The sequence below is a fragment of the Nilaparvata lugens genome, chromosome 6, assembly GCF_014356525.2.
Source record: "Nilaparvata lugens isolate BPH chromosome 6, ASM1435652v1, whole genome shotgun sequence".
Classification (NCBI taxonomy): Eukaryota; Metazoa; Arthropoda; class Insecta; order Hemiptera; family Delphacidae; genus Nilaparvata; species Nilaparvata lugens.
This window is the reverse complement of record NC_052509.1, coordinates 4,379,820-4,399,742: the sequence shown is the minus strand read 5'-3', so window position 1 is coordinate 4,399,742 and position 19,923 is coordinate 4,379,820. Positions and strand designations below refer to the sequence as shown.

Genomic DNA, 19,923 nt, shown 5'->3' with positions numbered 1-19,923 from the left:
CCTCCAGTCAAAAAGAAAAAGCATACTCTTCCGGTTCCTCTATGAGACCGGCTCTTCCTTCTCTAACAAACCTCCTTGAATCTCTGTAAATACTGATAATTATACATTTGAAGTTATTTCTTGTTTATCTCTCCAATCTCCATATACATACTTATAATTGTACATTCGAAGTTATCATACTATCACTCCTATTTGAATGGAATGAAATAGTATATTTCGCACCTAGAGCAGAAAATGAGATTTTTCCGGCTCGAAATCGGTTTTCAAGTCCGATGCCGTAGGCCGAGGACTAGAAAAGATTGTGAGCCGGAATAGTATATTTCGCACCTAGAGACTTTTCTGGCTCGAAATCGGTTTTCAAGTCCGAGGCCGTACGTCGAGGACTAGAAAAGATTGAGAGCCGGAAATACATTTTTGCCCATGGTGAGAACGTACTTTTTCGCCACACAGAAAAATAAACAATATAAATATGAGAATAATACGATTTGTGACAAAATCAGGAAATTGAAGAAGTTTTGGGCAATAGCCTGTTTTTTCTTTTCCGACTATTGTATTGTTCGCTCTATCTAATAAATAAATAAATAAATAATAATTGTTTATTAGGCACTTCCGAAAGCAAAACAGGAAGGTCATAGCTCTAGCAAATCTGAGGTAATCTGAATATCAGGAAATTGCCAAGTACTTTTATTTTTTATTCTGATTTGTCTAAATAACGTAAAAGATTATGTTCAATTATGTAAGAGGTTCAGTTTATATTTTTTATTCTTCCAAATTACTATAAGATGATATTATTATAAATGTTTTGATTCTTGAATAATAAACACAAATAATGAAAAGCTTTTTGATCAGCTGTTTTAGCACACTTGAAATTTGGCCAATCTGAATGTCAACGTCAACAATGCTTGTCGTTGACTTCGGAAGTTTAGGTTAGAAGTTCTATCCTACTCTGGAAATCGAATTTGAATAGTTTATAATATATATTTTATCTGTATTTCATTCACCAAAATAAAATTATTGTATCTCATTGCAGAATACTTTATTCAATTCTAGAAGCATAAACTGATTCCGTTTCATAAACTATTTGTAAAAAATTTTCAGCACAAAGGATATTGCCCAAGTAGTTCCAAAATTATCCACCAGGTTTCGTGTTTCGTGATAAACGCAGTACTATGAGGTTAAAAGTCGGATTCTATTATACTCTGAAAATCGAATTTGAATAGTTTATAATATATATTTTATCCGTATTTCATTCATCCAAATAAAATGATTGTATCTTATTGCAGAATACTTATTCAATTTTAGAAGCATAAACTGATTCCGTTTCATAAACCATTTTGTAAACACATTCACATCAAATCAGAATCAGCTGACTTCAAGGTTATTTTACAGCCCTAGGGCCGTAAAACCTTTACCGGCCTGGTCAGAAAACAATCATTTTCGGCCTCCATATGACGCACGAAAACCAGCTCATTACATCCAAGTGGGGCGAAAAAACATTTTTGGCCGTAGTGCGAACGCTATTTTTCGCCACACACAAAAATAAACAATATATAATAATAATAATAATAATAATAATAATATAATAATAATAATAATAATTATTATTATTATTATTATTATATAAAATAATAATAATTGTTTACTAAGCACTTCCGAAAGCAGAAGTGGAAGGTCATAGCTCTAGCAAATCTGAGGTGATCTAAATATCAGGAAATTGTCCAAGTATTTTTATTTTTCATTCTGATTTGTCTAAATAACCTAAAAGATTATGTTCAATTATTTGGGAGGTTGAGTTTATACTTTTTTATTCTTTCAAATGACAATAAGATGATATTATTATAAATGTTTTGATTATTGAATAATGAACACAAATAATGAAAAGTTTTTTGATCACCTTTCTTAGTTCCATGTTAGCGGCTGGAAAGGGTACTCTTTCCGGCCTAAGCCGGGAGTCGTCTGCAAACAATGTCTTTCAGATCTACGTAGGGACTGGAAAACAGCTGCTTTCTGTGCAGTGTGGCGGAAACAGTTTAATTCGATCCACAGTCATCGTTCTTCCTATAGAATTGACTTGGTTGACATTATTCTCTTAAAATGAATAACTTAACAATAATAATTCAAAACGTCAGTCGTTCAAAATAGACTAACTGAACAATAATCTCCATCATTGCGCTCTTAGCTCGCCAATATTACCTCCATATCGAAAAATAGAAGCATTTTCACGTTCATATTCTAAAAACTGATTCTGTAGCACACACAGGTCACCGAGCGATTTCCGAAAAGTTATTCGTATTGAAGCGTCGTTGTGAAATATGGCTTCAGGTCAAAAACAGTCAGTAGCTTCCTGTGCTGGTCGCTTGTCTGTAGTGAGATTCAATTAAAACTGTCAGTATTCCTCACGAATAACACCAATGCTTCCCGTTCAACCAATGCTGACAGTGTGGAGATAGTCTCTGTGTAATCCCCGGCCGACGTTTAAATTATTAACTTTGTGTCAGAGAGACGACTTTGAAAATCGAAAATCGCCCGTTTGTGTAGCAGTAAACAAACTGACCGAATATTCGATGGGTTTTCCAGTTATTTTCCGGTGTTCGGTCCATTTGGAAATTCGTTGAGGGAGTCTCCTGTATTCCGGATGTATGTTTAAGTGTGTATTTTGAAGGTGAACGCAAATAATTCCGCACGGAAATCAAATTTTTTCATTGACAACTGAAGTTTGCTTTGTGGAGTCGTTTAGTCGTTTTTTCAGTGATCATTTTCCTGCATACGACTAGTTATTGAACAGATTTCAGGATTTTTAGGGTCGTGAACTTGATCATAGCCTCAAAGCTACTGTTAATATAAAGTTTGCTTCGTGGAGTCGTTTCGGCGATTTCGAAGTGATCATTTTCCTTTATATGACCAGTCATTGAACAGAATTAAGGATTTTTAGGCTCGTGAACATGATCATAAATACATGATCATAACTGTTCATATTATAATTATATGAAGTTTGCTTCGTGGAGTCGTTTGGGCGATTTATGAAGTCGATTTTTCAGAGATAATTTTCCTGTATATGACCAGTCATTGAACAGATTTCAGGATTTTTAGGCTTGTGAACATGAAAGCTACTGTTAACCCTACAGAGACATACTTACTTTATACTAACACAGTAGACACATTGGGGTGTAGAACAACCCAATTTAATTTAATTTATTTTTTATGAAAAAACAAGTACTTAGACCATACTTCATCATTTCTTAATCATTTTTGTTACAAGTGCATACAGAAAACAAAAGTAAAGCACTGCTTATCAATATTTATACTAATTTTAGAAGTACGGATATGGCGAGCGAAGCGAGCCTGACGGCTAGTTATGTATATAAGCTACTTCTTTTAATATGTGGTCTTTTGGTAGCCGGCGGATTGGGAGTAGGGAGGATTGGGATTAAGGGTGCTCGCTTTGTAAAACAACCAGGATGATTTTTGTTAACTGTTTTGGAATCTGTATATTGGTCTGAGAAATTGAGAATTACGCTTTTGAGTTTTCCGATAAGAGATGAGGCTTTGAAACCTCAGGAATATTCAATTACTTTGAACATTGTTTAATTATATACATTGCAACGACTGAAATCTTATACGAAACCCCTTCATGATAATATATGGATGAATGAACAGGTATTGATTGCTGAATTCAATTTATATTATGGAAACGTTCCTCAACACTTCCGAAATATTAACAGAAATTCAAATTCACTTTCATTGACAAAATCAACCATTACCATTGACAAACGTCAGTGTAAGTTTTCTACAAAAGTTCTCTCTAAAAGTAAGTTCTCTACAACATATTTTCTCCAACTTCGTAAATGTGCACTAGTCTAAATTTAGACAGACCATGGCAAAGAAACATTAGCAAGAAGCCTTCCCCCCTGTGCAGATCTCTACAAAATGAGGACGGTTTGCTCATTTGTGTGGTTGACTGGATAGGTGGGGAAGGTGTGGTGAGAGGTGGGGAGGGGAAGGCACCCATTACATCTGCTAATAGAGAAACATTTGCAAGCTGGCGAACACCAAACGGAAATAAAGAGACGGCGATAAAAGAGAAGGAGAAGAAATGGGTGAGAAAGAGGAAAAATATGGAAGTAGAGTGGGGATTGAGAGAGTAAGCAAGATTAGTGGGAATGTATAATATACAGTTAGTATATGTTTATATTGAGTTTTCTAGTTTTATTAATTTTGATTTCAATTTCTGTAGCTTTTTATGTTCTTTTAGAACGAAAGGTATTGGGGTTTATTTAGGCCCGAAAGGCCCTTCAAAGGTGGGTTATGGGGTAAGAGTGTGGTGTCGGTGTGAAGAAGACAGAATAATATAGATGTAAAGATGAAGGGAGAAGAAGTAATAATGGAAAAGAGCTTGAAAATATTGATGAAGGAGAGACAAAATGGAGACTTAAATACACAAAATAATTTAGAAGTACTGTAGTTGAGAAGGGGGAGAAAGCTGGGGAAGAGAAATAAAGAGGATAAGAATAAAGAAAAGGTAGAAAATAAAAATATAAGATTGATTATAAGGTGGGAGGTTTGAAGAATGGTAAAAATCAGTAGAAATGAAGCAACTGATGAAAACATAAACATGGAGTAATAAGCACTTGAACAGAGAGAGGAATGATAGAGAGAATAGAATAGAATAGAATGACTGCCTTTATTTTTATACCTGGGAGGGCGAAGTTAGGGCGCAGTCGGCCCTCTCTTACACTTAACCCTCAAAAAAAGAAGAGAAAGAAGAGAAGGAAAAATAAGGAGAAGAAGAATCAATGTCAATGTTAGAATAAGATATGGAAGAAATCGAAGAGAGATCAGTAAAATAAGAACGAAAGTCCTCTTGATGACAAACTAGAGGAAAGAGATGATTGATTGATTAGCTGCCTCATGGGAGGGCGAAGTTAGGAGGCAGCCGACCCTCTCTCACACTTAACCCTCAAGAAGAGAAAGTGAATACATGAAAAAGATTAGCGGAATAAGGAAGAAGGATGAAGGAGACGTTCACCATAATCTATTCATGAAGCATGAATGTGAAGGTAGAAGATTAGAAATTTGAATATGAGGTCAAGTAGGGAGAGGGAGATAGAGATTTGTAGAGAAACAAAAATTGGAACTTGCAGAGAATATGGGACAAATACTAGATCATGAGGTGGAGGTGACAGAGTTCTAGTAGCATCAGTAGAAATGTGACCAAGAGAAGGATGAAGAGGAGGAGGAGAAGGAGGAAGAGTGGAGAAGAAGAAGGAGAAGAAGAAGGAGAAGGGAGTGAGGAGGGGGAGGAGATTGATTGATTGCTTGATTATATAAAGTTTTTTTGTAAAGTGTGAAGTTTTTAGCTCAAAAATTTGTAGTTTAATTCAAAATTTAGACTTTTTGAATACGGTTAAGTTACTGTTCTAGATTTTTTGATTCTAGACTCTAATAGTATCTATTTGATTCAAAATTTGCTTGTTCATCTGAGTATTGAAGAGTGTAAATTGTATTTTGAAAAGTGAAAGTGACATAACCAACATTTTTATTTGGACAATATAGTTTAAATTGGAAATGGGACAGTTTTGGGCATGAGCCTGTTGTGCCTTTCCTCATGTTAAGTGTTTGTACACAATGTGATAAATAAATAAATAAATATGTCTTCATTAGGGCGGAGTTGGGACTCCTCTCTGCCTGACAACTCTTCACAAAATAAGAACAAATTTACATAAGAGTTCAAAAATAATAGATTACATTATGTAATAAGATTACATAAGATTGATATAAATAGATAAAATGCTTAATCAAAATACAATTACATTATAATAAAAGAGAATTTTGAACTTAATTTATTAATACAATTGGAAAACAATATTTCAAATTTCACTAGATAAATCCTATAGGAAATCCTATCAGAAATTAATATCTTATCAAGTTGCCATTCACTCACACATGCACACAAAACAACCCTAAGAACAAAGTTTTTACAAAGTATGATAATATTATCATAAAACAATATAAGATGGATATCTGTGGTTGCATAGAAAGTAAGAAGAAGTTAAATTCATGGAGAAGGAGGAGGAGGAGGATGAGGATTATGAGGAGGAGGATGAGTAGGAGGAGGAGAAGGGGAAAGAAAGAGGAGGAGGAGGGGATGGCGAAGAAGAAGAAGAAGAAGAAGAAGAAGAAGAAGAAGAAGAAGAAGAAGAAGAAGAGAAGAGAAGAAGAAGAAGAGAAGAAGAAGAAGAAGAAGAAGAAGAAGAAGAAGAAGAAGAAGAAGAGAAGAAGAAGAAGAAGAAGAAGAAGAAAAAGAAGAAGTAGAAGAAGAAGAAGAAGAAGAAGAAGAAGAAGAAGAAGAAGAAGAAGAAGAAGAAGAAGAAGAAGAAGAAGAAGAAGAAGAAGAAGAAGAAGAAGAAGGAGGAGGAGGAGAAGGAGAAGAAAAAGAAGAAGAAGAAGATGAAGAAGAAGAAGGAGTAGAAGAAGAATCAGAAGAAGAAGAAGAACAAAAAGAAAGAGAAGGAGGAGGAAGAGAAAGAGAAAAAGAAGAAGGATGATGAGGAGGAGGTGTGGATGGAGGTGTAAGAGAAGAAGAAAAACAAAAAGAAAGAGAAGAAGGAGGAGGATGAGGAGAGAGAAGAGAAAAATACGGAGGAGGTGGAAAAGTGGGTGGAGGTGTAAGAGGAGAAGATAATACAGATCTAGACAGCATCAAAGAGGAGTAGCAGAGTAGGATAGTCAGAGGAAGAAGGGGAGGAGGTGGTTGAGGAGGTGGAGGATGAGGAGGATGAATAGGGGAGGAGGAGGAGGAGGAGAAGGATGAATAGGGGATGAGGAGGATGAAGATGAAGAAGAGGAGAAGGAGGCGGAAGGAGGAAACCACTAATGAGCCGAAACAGACCACACGGACAGAGCTAGGTACCAGTAATGTTCCTACTGTACATTGCAGACCAACTTAACATTGCACTGATACCAATGACAGGAAACATGCGTTTTGCATATTACATCCACCAAATAGCTTGCACAGACTCACTTCAAACAGTCAGCATTGGCTGGATTCGAAATACTGATGTTACAAATGAAGAATGCTGACAATAGTTTTATATCCACTTAGTTTTATATCAATCAGTAATATTCTATTACTATAATCATCTTTTTTCAATAATTCCAAGTTAGCTGCTAGAAGTAGTAGTCTGCCTATCTTATTAATATTTAACCCATTATTATATTAGGAAAAAATGGCTCATTATTCTTTTTAGATTAGATTGCAATAGAACATGAGAAACTCAAGGTTTACGAGATTAAATGGGAAAATTGAAAAAAGTCCGAAATTTTGGGGGTTTTGGGGGTGAAGCCGCCCTCTGGCGTGTCAGCAAATTTCAGATTCGAATTCAGTGCCCAAAATACATATAGAACCGTTGAGAAAAATTCTTTCAGGGCTGTTTCCTGAAAAACAACCATTTGACTGGACTAATAGACGGGTAGTCATTTTAGAGAAACAATAGATTGGTTACTCTATGGGAGCATATAAAAACGAGAAGTATAATGACGAAAACAATTGATCAATTAAGGACCAATCACAGACAAGATACACAGTAACGCCACGCCCCAGACACTGCTCATAGCCACTGCTCTCTTCTAATTGGTCAGGATTGTATTCACAAATTCGGCCGGTAGATGGCAGCAGCTACTGGGTCAATTACATTTTTTTTATCAATTAACGTATCACAGATCACAGGTAGTAATAATTAATACTTTTTGTGTAGATGATATTGTGGTAATTATTCAAATCAATTAAGTTTATCAGAGATTGACAATGGTGTAACAACCGAGACTGATCTTTCTAACTTTCAATAAAATCGGTGGTTCATGACAATTTCTTAGTCTTTTTATTTAATGATAATAATTGATACTTTTACTACATGAAATATTTTAAATTTCTACTTTCATTGCTATTCTGGTGGATGAGTCTTATATTTTCCTCAACCTCATTCTTGAGAACATAGATATTAAATAGAAGCTTCTTCTGTACCAAGATTTGAAATTATAATTTGCTTGAGCTTGACTTTATCACTGAATGAAATAGAATTCACGATGAATATAACAGTACAAAATTAACTTTTAACAATATTTCCCTGTAAGGCTTTCACCCACGAGTTCAATCTCAGACAGCACTAACAAAAATACAAAAAAAGAAAATCATTCCAACTTCTCGAGGACTTTTATTAAGTTCAAAAACAAATCGAGATTATTATCTAATAATAATTAATACTTCAATTACATGGAATATTTTAATTTGCTACTTTCATAGTTATTCTAGTGTAAGAGTCTTATATTTTTCTCAACCTCATTCTTGAGAACATAAATATTGAGTAGAAGTTTCTTCTGTACCAAGATTTGAAATGATAATTTGCATGAGCTTGACTTTATCACTGAATGGAATAGAATTCACGATGATTATAACAGTACAGAATTAACTTTTAACAATATTTCCCTGTAAGGCTTCCACCCACGAATTCAATCTCAGACAGCACTAACAAAAATACAAAAAAAGAAAATCATTCCAACTTCTCGAGGACTTCTATTACGTTCAAAAACAAATCGAGAAATGGAAAATAAACGGTGAATTCCTTACAGACAAGCGAAGTTGATTAAAATTTCCGACGATTTTTTCCTGAGATTTTACAGCGCAAAGCTGCAAGTATTGTAGGCGGACTTGATGAGAAATGAATGAGAAAGACCTCGTTCGAGAGAAGAGTGAGGACTTGATTTTTGAAGAATGAAAAATTGAGTGTGATTGTCTATACCTGAGAGAAAGATCATTTTTGATATTTTTAGAAATGTCACAGTCGTCTCTGAAAGAGGAGGTAGATTGCATTAATATTGTAGCATTGAGAATTGCCAATATGTCCTTAATGATTCAACAGCTTTACTTGATTCATTAATTCCCCCTTGTACCATCCTTGTACATCCATGACCAGTTTAGGCTACTGGATAGATGACAAAAAAAAAGCAAGAAGGCAGGTCAAACTGAACTGTCTTTTTATATTGATAGCTTAAATATTTATTTTTTCCTTCATTTACTTATTTATTCATACATTGATAGATGCAATATAATTCTTAACTATGAATGATTGGGGAAGGAACAACAGGCTTAAAGCCCAAAACTGTTCCTTTCCCAAATTTAGATAGAAATTGTCCAAAAATAGGTTATGTTTACACTTCACGATTTTTGTCCAATTCTGAGTCCTAACTATTTATAAACTGGGAATTTATTATAATTCAGGAAAGTTGAAAACCAAATTGAATACAAATACTTCACTAAATCATCACTTATAACTGAAAAAAATTATGAACAATTGAAAATATGAAAACTTGAAAAGAAACTCGAACATACTCCTAAAAAAAACCTGAAACCTCGAGTTTCTTTACTGTCGCCTTCCTTCAATATTATCTCATACATAATTTTCATACACAACTTGTATAGAGTACTATACAAGTGTAGAATATACAAATACTTTATAATCTATACTATTGAACAGTACTTCCAATAAGCAATTTAAACTAGTAGCTTAATGTAGGAAATTCTTGATACTTGGAAATGAAGATCGAATATACATTTAACAGAATTCAGATCTATTTCATGATATTATATGATTCATTATACTTGAAATGATAATATTATTTCAATGAAAAATTTGTAGAGTGAGTGATATGTGTATAGCCATATATACCATATATATATATATATATATATATATATATATGTGTGTGTATAGCCAGTGATATTCTACATGAAAATGAATTCAAAGACAATGTCAAATAAAGCTGTTAATATAAGTACATACTTGAACAATATTTGTACAAGACTATAATATAATGTCTTATACAATAGTTAAATATAGAAAAAATATGTTAATATAAGTATATATTTGAACAATATTTTCACGAAACTGAAATATAACGCGTCATACAATAAAATAATTTATGTTGAACTGTGAGCAAATTATTATGTTTCACAAGAAATTAGAATTCCAATTATTGAAAAAATTATGGCATGATAAAGTGTTTAATCAACCTTGAATCCTAGCTATAGTAAGGTCCACGTTATAATGGCATTGGATAAAGATAGAAGAACATCGTTACCGATTCTCTGCCTCAATTAATTTATTTCTACATTGTCAAAAACAGATTTAGCATCGTTGCGGAGCTAGAAAAGGATAGTAATACCTGCTTTATCGAATGATAGACAAGGATAGCATCATCAAAGTTAATCAAATACTGTCATTATAACGTGGACTTCACTATAGTTTGCAGATGAAAATATTTTAAAATTCATCTAAATTACTAATTAATACAAATTTCACGGTAAGCAACGGCTGTCATTTGAACCTGACAGCTTTCAATTAAAACAAAATTGATTACAACATTTTGCAGACCAATTAATATTGTTAATTTATTTTTTAAAAGGTCCGTTTTCTGAACGGGCAACAGTGTTTATTTTTACGATATCAATTTGCATCTAATGAAGGATCAAACAGACAAGTTTCGGCTTCTGGTCTTCGCATGGAAAATGTTTCTGGCGAGTCCTAACGAGTCAAAAAGTTGTCGATGTTATTTCAATGGAATGAGTCATGACGCGAGTCGGATTCTATACTATTGACTCTACTGGACTCTTAAAACCTTGCTTCTCAATCAGAAAGCAATATGAGTAGGCGTCTTCATCAAATGCCTAACAAAATCCAACCAAACAAATTTATTGAAATTTGTTTTCATCCCAGCACAGCCAACGAAAGACAACTGGACGTCGTAATTTATAAATTAATTGAAAACGCGTCGATTAAGATCTAATAGAGCCGAATTGATTACAAGAGCTCCAATAATTATAGTACGCTCTCAATTCCCTCCGACCATTCCAATAAATATCGACCAAGTTATTACAAAAAAGGAAACCTCCATTCAATGCCAAGATATGTATCTTGAAATCATAATTGAAAATCGTCCGAAAAAATTATTAGCGTCCCATAATCGCGTTCCTTGGTCTGTTCCGACAGTTTTATTATTTGTACAGTCAGGGAGTTAATTATACGTTGAACGGCGCGTAATTCAAAACGAAATGAGACAGTTTCAGATGTGCTAGTCTGATAAGAACGACATTTGAACGGTCAAAACCCACGTGACTCTTCTATTTATAAATTCTGACGAATACATTTTGAGTCATAACCAGAGACTGTAGAATGTAGAGTATACATTCTATACTGTCAGGTCATTACATAAATTATACATAGTGTATGGCCTGATAGTGTATGGCCATAGTGTATTTCCTTTCGTTGGACAACGAAATTAACTCACTCATTCGTCCTTTTTCAGGATGTAGAAAAAAAATAGAGAGAGCATAAGAAAAATGTTGTGATTTATCATCCAGTCAGCTTGATTGCATGCATTTTTTACAATATTATTCCATTAATTTATAACATCTAATTCTATTTGGGAGCTATCACATAGACAGTCCTTCTTGTTACGACACCTGATTTCAGCTGATCAATATACAACATAATTTACAACTTTATTGTCATATTTAGCCATTTTTACTTTCCTTGCCCTATTACCATAGGTAAGGAAAGTATTGCTTTCCGAAAAAAATTAAGGTACCCCAATTTCTAAATTTCTATACGTTTCTAGGTGCCCTGAGTCCAAAAAAGTGGTTTTTGGGTATTGGTCTGTATGTGTGTATGTGTGTGTGTGTGTGTGTGTGTGTGTGTGTGTGTGTGTGTGGTGTGTGGGTGTGTGTGTGTGTGTGTTGTGTGTGTGTGTGTGTGTGTGTGTGTGTGTGTGTGTGTGTGTGTGTGGTGTGTGTGGTGTGTGTTGTGTGTGTGTTGGTGTGTGTGTGTGGTGTGTGTGTGTGTGTGTGTTGTGTGTGTGTGTGTGTGGTGTGTGTGTGGTGTGTGTGTGTGTGTGTGTGTGTGTGGTGTGTGTGTGTGTGTGTTGTGGGTGTGTGTGTGTGTGTGTGTGTGTGTGTGTGTGTGTGTGTGTGTGTGTGTATGAGTGTATGTGCGTCTGTGTACAGTCATGATATCTCGTCTCCCAATTAACGGAATGATTTGAAATTTGGAACGTGAGGTCCTTACAATATAAGGATAGAACACGAAAAATTTCGATCAAATGCAATCCAAGATGGCGGCTAAAATGGCGAAAATGTTGTCAAAAACAGGGTTTTTCGCGATTTTCTCGAAAACAGCTCCAACGATTCCGATAAAAGTTATACCTGAATAGTCATCAATAAGCTCTATCAACTGCCGCAAGTCCCATATCTGTAAAAATTTCAGGAGCTCCGCCCCAATCTATGCGAAGTTTGATTTTAGATTCTCGATTATCAGGCTTCAGATACAATTTAAACAAAAAAATTCGAGTAGAATAGATTGAGCATGAGAATCTCTACAATTAATGATCAGTAACATTTTCACCTAAAATTAAAAATAAGATCGAAATTCGAGAAAATGTGATTATCCTATTGCAAACTGTTGGCAACTAACTGTTGATTCTATTAAATGATTCACTATGAAGAGATAGCAGACCTCGTGTGTCTCCAGCGTTATTGCCCTGTCACCAGCTGGCTCAAATCTTTGAATAGTAGACTTGAGATGCGCGGGAACACTAGCGTCAGGTGATCAATTTTCATAACGGCAAGGAAAGTTGTGTGAGTGCGCCACACCAGATTTTTATTTCTTAGTTCAATGTTGGACAATTGGAGATGACTTTGCCATCTTTTATACAAAAATCGTATCCTATTTTACAACTGATTTTTTCCGAAATAATATCAAATTGTAGCTATAATAATAATAGCTTTATTTACATTCTTATAAAAGCTTCTCTTATGAGGTATATATGTGGTTGGCAACAAATACAATCTCACATTAATTAATTCAAATTATAAAATGTTCTACTTTTAAATTCAGAGTCTGTCTCCAAATTGAAGCTATAAGATAAACTTATTGAAGTTAACTGTCTTATTCTAGGATATTCACATCTCTGATACTCAAAGCATATCTGTATTCAGTTCATTGATATGCAGCAGACTACATTTTTCCAACATTGGTCTCACAACCCCACACTTTGTCAAAACTCTCCTAAGAATTACACAACCTGGAATTTCCTCCTGAAATACACTCTTACATAAGGAAACACGGATTACGATGTCCAAGGAACATTCGGAATATTTTTCCGAATTCCAAACCTACATGACAAACAGAAAATTTATTCGCGAAAATATTTACGACAAGCGGGAAGTTCACGTGGAATGTCACAGTTAGATAACGTTTCACCGTTTATTCGGGAAAATGGCGGAAAAGGAATGGAAATGGATGAATGGAAAAAGGGGAAATGGATAAAAGATGGCGCTTATCCCTTTATTGTGTTCCCATACTTCGATATTCACGTCCAAGTTTGTTGACTGTGTTACATAAACGTTGCCTATAATATGAGAGCATTTCATTGTGAGAAATATTCTCTTCCACATTCATACTTCACTCCTACACTTCCTTCTACACTTCCAAAGTTGTAGACATGTTAATATAACACTTGATAAATCTCTTTTTTCTCGAGTTAGATTGTTATTATACATTTCAAAATTTCTGGGCGGTTTTTATGCTCTTCTGTGCAATAGTAGAAGTGTTGTTGGTTGTTATTGCCACATACTTTGGTATAACCTTCAGTTTCAAGCATTGTCTATTGAAGAAAATGTTCCTTTCTGCAACTCCATACTTGAGTTTCAATTTAAAATATAACTTCACTTGTTCAGCTTGTCTTGCTAGTTTCACTTTTTGTGTAGTTGAGAAGTTGATATTGTGCTAATTATTCACATTGAATGAAAAAGACTAAGAAGTTGTCAAAAGACCACTGATTTATTGATAATTAGAAAGACCGGTTTTGGTTATTACACCATTGCAAATCTCTGATAAACTAAAACTAAATACAAGAGCAGCAGAATTTATACTAGTAGGCGAGTACTGCTATTGGTCGAGGGCATGAACGCCCGCCATTGGCCTAGCTAGACAGTCTCCTCCCACTCAACGGTGTGACAAAATGGCGGCTATCCATTCAATCCAATTTAATCCAAATTTTGGATTAAGAAGGAGATCAGTCACTGGTATAAAAAAAGGGATATATTATATTTGATAATGGTTATTAAATACCAAAAACCATTCATACTCTTCCAAAGTTATAAACATGTTAATATGACACTTAATCAATTTTTCCCCTGTGTTGGATGGTTATCATACATTTGTTAATGGTTATTAAATACCAATTACCATTCATACTCTTCCAAAGTTATAGAAATGTTTATACGACACTTAATAAATCTTTTTTTCCCTGTGTTGGATGGTTATTATACAATTGTTAATGGTTATTAAATACCAAAAACCATTCATACTCTTCCAAAGTTATAAACATGTCAATATGACCCTTAATAAATCCTTTTTTCCCTGTGTTGGATGGTTATCATACATTTGTTAATGGTTATTGAATACTAAATACCATTCATACTCTTCCAAAGTTATAGAAATGTTTCTACGACACTTGATAATTCACCTTTTTCTTGTGTTGGATGGTTATTATACAGTTGTTAATGGAAAACACTTCACTCATATGGGCTACTTTTTAACAAATTGATAAAAACAATATAAAAATCTTATAGTACCCTTTATTTTTAAAAACTTTAAAATAGTTCAACAACTAGTTTCGACCCCAACTTAGGTCATATTCAAGTTGTATGTCAATATGTTGAAATCTCAACTTGATAATGACCTAAGTTGGGGTCGAAACAAGTTGTTGAACTATTTTAAAGTTTTTAAAAAAATTAAGGGTACTACAATATTTTTATATTGTTTTTATTAAGTTGTTAATGGTTATTGATGGTCAGTATGAATGGTGAATATGGATGAGAGTTGAAGATATATATTTAATTGAATCAAATTGTAGCTTAGAGGATTGTATTATTGAATTGGTTATAAGGATTAGAAAAAGTTATTGATGAACGGTCTTGTTTTAAGATTGTAACATCTCTGATGCTCAAACCAGACACATTGCATTGATAACAAATTAAGATTTGGAGTTGGGTATATATTATAATCTCATGTCAATTTTCCTAATTGGAAACTACTCAAGCATTGTTTGCATAAAATGTGAACCAATGTAGAAAGATAGATTTCTTCCTCATTTTTCAGTCTTTTTTTTCTTATATTTGAAGTGCAAAATACGCTTCTATCACCTCCAAGGCTAGGCGCACACCAGTTAGTCAAGACAAGACATTATCAGCAAGTTTAGTCACAATACTTCACATTGTTGCTTGAGAAGACATGTCTAATTGCAATGACTAATCAATGTGTCAAGCTTTACCTAGGTTAGGCGCACTCAGTTAGTCAAGACAAGACAAGACATGATCAGAGAAGTTTAGTCACAATACTTCACATAGATGCTTAAGAAGACATGTATAATTGCAATGACTAATCAATGTGAGTTGCGTCATAAGCAACTAGGTACCCATGTGAAGTATTGTGTCTAAACTTGTCTGATAATGTCTTGTCTTGTCTTGACAAACTGACTGAGCCCACCCAAAAGTAAAGCTTGAGCGTAATTTCCTATGTTGATGTAATTCCATATCAACACTCTAAAAATGTAAATTATTATCAACATTCCCTTAAGATCAATTCTCTATCAACCAACTAATTTATGAATTAAAAAGGGGTCAGTTTTTTCACTTTCCTGCATAGTAACACAACAATCAAATTTGGACTCTGTTATCAATATAACAAACTCATTCATCTCAAAAATAGTAACAAAAAGTGAGAGAGGAAATGAGCAGAACACTTGAGAGGAAGCGAGACAGAACCCGAACTTTGCTCCCTCTGTCAAACTGTGGTTTGGTAATTTATGCAGAACATTGAACGCTAATTGACGATGTAATAGCTCGTAAATTGATTTCAGAATCAATTTTTTAAGATACCCCGGTCCATATTTTAGATGATTGATGAAACAATTTACGTTCCGTATCTTTCTGAGAACATGATTTTAGTTGGTAGCACGTATCCTGTTATAATAAATTGTTTTTATCGAAGTTTATTGGTGGCATGACCTTTCGTTCCTTGTCTTACATGTTGAAACTAATCAGGGAATTAGAAGCTACAACTGATTTCAGTGTGACTCCAAGTCAAGGGATTATAATTAACACTAATATCATGTTTTATGCCCTTTTTCATGATAACAGATTGACTCTTGTTCAAAATTTAGATTTTCTAATATAAGATCCTCATACACTCCAGCTTGTGTATTGGTGTATTGAACTTATTGAAGTTTTTTTCTAGTTATCGTATTTATAGTTTGACACCTTGAGGGACCAGACTCCCCACATAGTGTCTTACCACAAAGAAGAAGAAGAAGAAGAAGAGGAAGAAGAAGAAGAAGCCACAAGGAATTCAGGCTCTAAGTATTTTATCGAGCTCTACAGTGTTCATCATTTCAATTCATTACTGTAATACATATTATCAAAGCAATCATAATCATGATGGATAGGCTCCACAAAAAATACGTAGGAAGGTTAATGAGTTTCAAGACTATAATCTTGACTCTGATCATACTCTGAAGCCGTATCCAAACTAAACAAATTTAAATGTTCAACATACATGTTTGGCAAACATGTTTGTTGAGGAGCTCAGGGACAAACATTTCAAAAAGTTTAGACAATCATTGTTTGTCAACACAAAAAATTACAATTTTTCCAAACATTTTCAGTGTTGACAGCTGAAAAACAGCTGCAAAACATAAAACCTGTTCTCCTCACTTATAAATATTTTGTTTGGTGACGCGTCCACACTGGCCACGGGCAAACATTGTTTGTCAAACATAATAAAATTTGCCCAAACTGTTTCAACAAACATGTTTGTCTAACATTTGTTCAGTGTGGACATGGTTTGAGAAAGCATGCTTAAGATGCTTCTTTCAACATTATTGAAAGATATTCTAGAAACAATGACTATGTGGAAGTACTAAGAAGTTCTGATAAATTATACTAAGATCTGTATTGGAGAAAAATATCAAGAACGTTCTTATCCAAGCACTCTTTTGTTGCCTGGCAACTAATTATAGAAGTCCATTTGAACAATCCTGGTTGCTGATTGCAAACACAGCGTGTTCAGTTATAAACGTCCTGAAGAACCTTTCAATTCAATTCAATTCAATTTTATTTCCTCGAAAAAAATCATATACATATCAGTTATACAAAATAACTAAATAACAATAATAGTTATACAAAAACAAATCAAGGAAATATATTTCTCCACTTAGACTATAAATTCGTGTGTGGGGAAAGAGTTCCCCCATCTAGAAAAGCCTTAAGGATAATCGAAATCATTTCTTGGAAAACTTTTAAATTTCACGTTTTTTTAAACAAAAAATGAACTTTAATTAAACAATAACTTCAAATGTAGAAAATAAAATAGGTTAAATCTATTACTGATATAGGTTGGTTCTATAGGGTCGAAAGAGTTAATAGAGTTAATAGAAGAACCTTTCATGAACGTGGTCCAAAGATTAATCAACATGACTTGGGATAAAATACTTAAATTATTAATTAACATGACTTGAGATAAAATACTTGAATTAAACCTTGGTGGTTAGAAGATTTGTACACACAAATTTCAAATCCAACTACAAGTATTATAGTACATAACATCATGCAAAAGTCTGTCCTAATTCCATTTAATTCCATTCGAAAGCAGCCAAATAACCCACGAAGTGAAAAATCACTTCTAGGCCATCACCAGTTAAGGATAGTCATGCGTTTTAACCCAGATCTCCGACTTTCTGATTCAATTTTCGATCATGTGTGAAATCAATCAACCGACTTATAGGAGGCGAATAAAAAGCTTTCTTCCTTGCCTTACAACGTTACAACTACAGCGGTTATGGCAAGATCCTCTCCAATCTGTCAGCATACTGCCTATTAGTAGCACGAATACTCCTCATTAACCAATACTGACAGTTCAAATTGAAATCCATTAACAGAGATTCAATCTAAACTGTCAGTATTGCTTATGAATTAACAGCATTGCTTCACATTTAACTAATACTGCCGGTTCACAGTGAATCTCTGGACTTGGAAATGTCGAAATAAACTGGTTGCAGCTTATCTTCAATGGAATTCGCCATGTATCGAACATTTCCTCTGTTTTGGACCCAGTGACCGCTCAAAAATTCGTTGATTCTCGTCTGGAACTTGGTCGCTTTTTGTTCTAGAACTACAACCTGATCACAAACTTTCTAGATATTAGAAGATGCAGAGATAAGATTGCACCGTAAATTAAAAATAAATAATCGTGCGTTCTGATTTCTCTCTTGAGTTACTTGAAAGCAATATTATACAATAATTTATCTATTTATTGGGCCGTTTGCACAGTCAAAGCTTGAACTGAATTTAATCAGCTGATGGCTTAAACTAAAAATGAAACACATTAGAACAAACTAGACTTGATACGGATTTAATCCAGTTTAAAATAGAATTTAGTTTAAACTGTCACTGTGCAAAAACGGCCCTAAAACATAAATTATTGGAGACATAATCTTATTTTTCGTCTGTAAAGAAAACATATGATTTCATCACAGTACAGTGTACTACAATGAAGTCACATGCTTGATTTGTTCTGTGATGAGCTGTTTACCGGCTTTATTCAATACATTGAAAACGGCTAAATATGACAAAAAAGTTGTAAAGTATGTTGTATATTAATCAGCTGAAATCATGTGTCGTAACAAGAAGAACAATCTGTGTGATAGCTCCCAAATAGATTCAGCTGTTATAAATGAATGGAATAATATTTATTTAACTAGTAGTTCTGTGAACAGTAGACTTCGCGCTCAGTGAGTTATTGACCAGTTGTTATGTTTTCTCAAAAATCAATAAATAATTTATCAATTAAAAATGTCTAGAAAAAATTCTAAATAAACATAGAGCTTTCTGTGTTATATCGTACCGTGACGTGTCGTCCCGGAATGTGAGTGTGAGCGCTGTTATCAGGTCTGGCTGCAACTGTCTACAACGTTGATGGAAAGATACAATTTTCAAGATGTTCAATGTTTTTGAACGGGTAGTATTATAGTCAACTGTCTACTAACGTTAATGGAAAGATACATTTTTAAGATGTTCAATGTTTTTGAACGGGTAGTATTATAGTCCACTAGACAGCTGATTTATGATGAATAATTCTATGGTCTGATTTTTACGGTAATATTGGCCTATGAAGGAGGCTCTTTTTTCCTTTTATATTATCCTAGAAATGCAAAATTTCCAAAAACCTTGTATACGTCGACGGGCAATTTAAAAAGTAACATACCTGTCAAATTTCATGAAAATCTATTACAGCGTTTCGCCGTAAATGCGCAACATAAAAACATATAAACATTTGAACATTCAAACATTTAAACATTAAGAGAAATGCCAAATCGTAGACTTGAATCTGAGACCTCACTTCGCTCGGTCAATTATTCAGAATTTCACAACTTACAGAAAAGTACCACAGGCTTATAATCCCAAAACGGTTCCAATTCTAATTTATACAACAGTCCAAATGTAGCTAGGTTATGTGTCACTTTAGAATTCTCCAATTTGTAGAAATTGCATGCAGTCAAGCTGACTGAATGATAAATCACAACAAGTTTTTCTAATACTCTTCCTATATTTTTATATCCTGAAGACAGACAAGGAGTGAGTTAATTTCGTTGTCCAATGAACTTTTTCTTCAAAAAGGTTCGAATGATTATGTCTTCAAAATTTGAAGCTGATTATTCAAATCCTTTCTTAATTTAATGTAGAAAATACAAACAGACGGACAACGACTTTAGCCTTGAATGAGTCCTCGCTGAGGTTGGGCGCACACCAGTTAG

The 19,923-nt window shown here is 34.0% G+C and overlaps 1 protein-coding gene and 1 pseudogene across 1 annotated transcript in view; one reads left to right on the top strand and one right to left on the bottom strand.

Annotated features, from left to right (window-relative positions):
• The window catches only part of LOC120351982, a 35,499-nt pseudogene extending 31,166 nt beyond the window's left edge, over positions 1–4,333 (top strand).
• The window catches only part of LOC111059179 (discoidin domain-containing receptor 2-like), a 566,524-nt gene that overhangs the window by 427,116 nt on the left and 119,485 nt on the right, over positions 1–19,923 (bottom strand).